Source organism: Cydia pomonella, chromosome 13 (genome assembly GCF_033807575.1).
Source record: "Cydia pomonella isolate Wapato2018A chromosome 13, ilCydPomo1, whole genome shotgun sequence".
NCBI lineage: Eukaryota > Metazoa > Arthropoda > Insecta > Lepidoptera > Tortricidae > Cydia > Cydia pomonella.
The window spans coordinates 4,691,631-4,694,675 of NC_084715.1; the positions used below are offsets into that span (position 1 = coordinate 4,691,631).

Here is a 3,045-nt window from a genome sequence, read left to right on the forward strand (position 1 = left end):
ACTCGCCCCGATAGTTTTTCTCTGAATAATAAAAACAACGTATGCGTGACATGCGCGAAAAAGTTTGCATTACCGCCATTTTGACGTTGAATTAGTTTGTTAGTATTAAATTACTTTGTTTTGTTGAAGCTTATGATATTGATGTATATAAAGCAGTGTATGTAACTGTACATAATTAGCCATTTAAATACTCGTGTGATCCTTTTATGAAACTTATTTCCTTCGTTTCATAAACCCACACTCGTATTTTAATGACTTTCATTATGTAGCAATCACATAAACTACTTTTAATGCATATACTGTATAAAATACCTACTCCACTATAATTGGTCGAGCAGGAAAAAACACGTTTACAACTTTTATTCCCCGTTACGCACAATAGCTCTAATACTGCCAACTCAGGAACGCAACTGTTAGAAAAAGTACAAGTTGAGCACACATGGTTCACCAAGTTGTCTCACAACTTCATTAGAGAAGTTGTTGTCATACTGCGCGCGCCGTCGAGAGTCTAGACATCTGTAACAACTAACAACTGGGTAATTAGCACTTAAGAGTATTATAAGATTTCAATCTTTCGCGTTTTGAACACATTTTAAAACATATTTAAAACCGTAATTTCAAACGAAATTACGTAATTCGTAATTTAAAACAAATTTATTTTTTTACCTTTATTTCACTGGTCGTGGCCGCAGACAACTGAACCCCTAGTGTAAATTTATTCGATAGCGTGACGTGACGTACGAAAATGTGTACGAATTTTGAGTGGAAACTCAAAATCCCATACAATATGATACTAAACGCAAACGCGTACGTCACGTCTCGCTATCGAATAAATTTACACTAGGGGCTCTGATGTCCCCGGAAAATGTCAAAACAGAGATTTGTGTAAGTATCCGACGAAAAGTCTATGAAAAAGTGTTAATTATATTATTTACAGTATTGTCTTTCACATCGACTGACAGTAGTTCTTAGTTCATTCGAAAAATTGTACCTAATCTTGAATTTGTCCTTTTTAATTGAAAACAAACACGAATATACTATAATGGATGTCGGCAGCCGATCGTAAGGTTCCTGTGTAATATTTTGACGGTAGTCACATTAACCCAGTTGTTACTACCGACCTTTATAACGCCACCAACTAAGCGTTAGATCTACCCGCAATATTTATGGCTTTGACGTAGCATAAACAAATATCAAGTTTAATTGTAGTACTTACAAAGGGTACTTCAACAAATCGCATTGTTATTTGACACAGTGTTGATTGTGGTTTTAAGTCCAGACGTGTTTTAAAATAACCTAAGTGATTTCTTTGAAACATGCCCTCGAAAAGGTAAGTTTTTTTTATTGAATTTGTTGATAGTGTAGCCTTATCATGATGTTTTACAGAGGACTGATACGATTGTATAATTTTAATAAAAAATAGTTTATATTATCGCTTTCTTTGCGGGTTTTTTTTTCAATTAAAAAATTGTGGCGTTATAACGCCCGGTAGTAAAATTGACGTCTATTTATTATGACTACTTTGTTTATAGGCCACTGAAGAAAAAGGCTTTAAGCCTTAACGAAATAATTGACAACCTACACCATTTAGATTCTGATGATGATTTGCCAAATAAAAATCACTATTTTTCCACCGGAAAATTCGAATACTGAAGTAACTGATGAAGATTCGGGTGATGAAGAATTTCTGTCATTACATAATCTTCCAGGTTTGTTTTTAATTCAACTTTGTACGTTATTTTTCACTATGGAAAATATATATTTGACATCATTTTAATCGTTTTAGGATCTCAGCTAAGGGCTCCCGCGGAGGCTATATATAGCTCATATTCGGAAAATGAGGATTCGGAAGACGATTTATCTTTGTCGACTTTAGCCAAAAAAATGCGTACTACTACCGAGAATTCACATGAAAATGAGAACGAGCCTTCAGTTTCCAATCCTAGAATTAGTTCTACGCGTTTACCTAGTGTACTAAAATCTCAACAGTACAAGTGGGTCAACCAGGATAACCCGAGGGAACGTAGACAGTGGCAAGACCGGGAAGAGCCGAAAAATCGTCAATCTCCTATGTATTACTATGAGTGTATGATGAATGATGAGATAATTGAGCTGTTGGTATATTATACAAATTTGTACGCGAGCCAGAAAAATGCTGTCGGTAATGTAACTATTTCAGAAATGAAGTGTTTTTTGGGAATACTTTTATACAGTGGTTACGTTTCGGTACCACGTCGATATATGTTTTGGGAGAAATCTTCTGATACTCACTTTGACATTGTGTATAATGACCCGAAGACGTGTTTTGTGGCCTATCATACTAGTGTTTAATTTATAGGCAATTATACAAATGTTTAACAATGTTAGTGTGTTTTTATTTGAATCCAGAATATATTTATGTTACTACTGGCTGGTAGCCACCGATTTTACTACCGGGCGTTATAACGCCACTCGTTTTCCAGCTTTTCCAGGCGATCAATATTTTTTATTTTATTTTTCCTATAACATTACTTCATTATAGAACATCATATTTAAAAATCAAAGCAATCCGACTCTTAAAAAAGTTTCAGTAATAACTGGGTTAAACCAATAGATAAATAGGTAGGGATATGTTCTTTAGGGTACTTCAGATGCCCGATGGGCTGTCCAGAAATAGGAGCCCCGCTATCCATCGATTAAGGAAATGAGACAATTATTTTCGCGATTCACGATGTGCCTAGGAATTTCATAAGCTGCCGATTGTGTCGTGTCGAGTCTTCCACGTATGTATAAGTGTTTGTTTCTATTTTACCTATTAGGGTTTATATGATATACTTATGTATTTATAGGTAAATTACCGTATAACAACTGGTTTACCTGGGCGCCTAGTCAAAATGACAATCATTGATATAAAACGTTTATTGAAACTTAAATATAATGAATGAAAAGGGTCACGTGACTTTTCGTAGCATCTATCTCGATACATTTTTCTTTACGTTTGGCATTTGTTTATGTATGTTTAAATTTAAATCTTCTCGGGTCAGAGGTGTAAGCTTAGAGCCGGTG

The 3,045-nt window shown here is 34.8% G+C and overlaps 1 long non-coding RNA gene across 2 annotated transcripts; it reads left to right on the top strand.

The window, feature by feature from the left end:
* Nucleotides 1–1,101: 1,101 nt before the first annotated feature.
* Nucleotides 1,102–2,363, top strand: LOC133524639 (uncharacterized). 2 transcript variants are annotated; one of them, XR_009800410.1, is made up of 3 exons: nucleotides 1,102–1,330; nucleotides 1,533–1,709; nucleotides 1,787–2,363. It is a non-coding gene; the product is annotated as an uncharacterized LOC133524639 (long non-coding RNA). The 2 variants fall into 2 exon arrangements; XR_009800409.1 differs by having other exon boundaries at nucleotides 1,533–2,363.
* The last annotated feature ends 682 nt before the right edge of the window (nucleotides 2,364–3,045 follow it).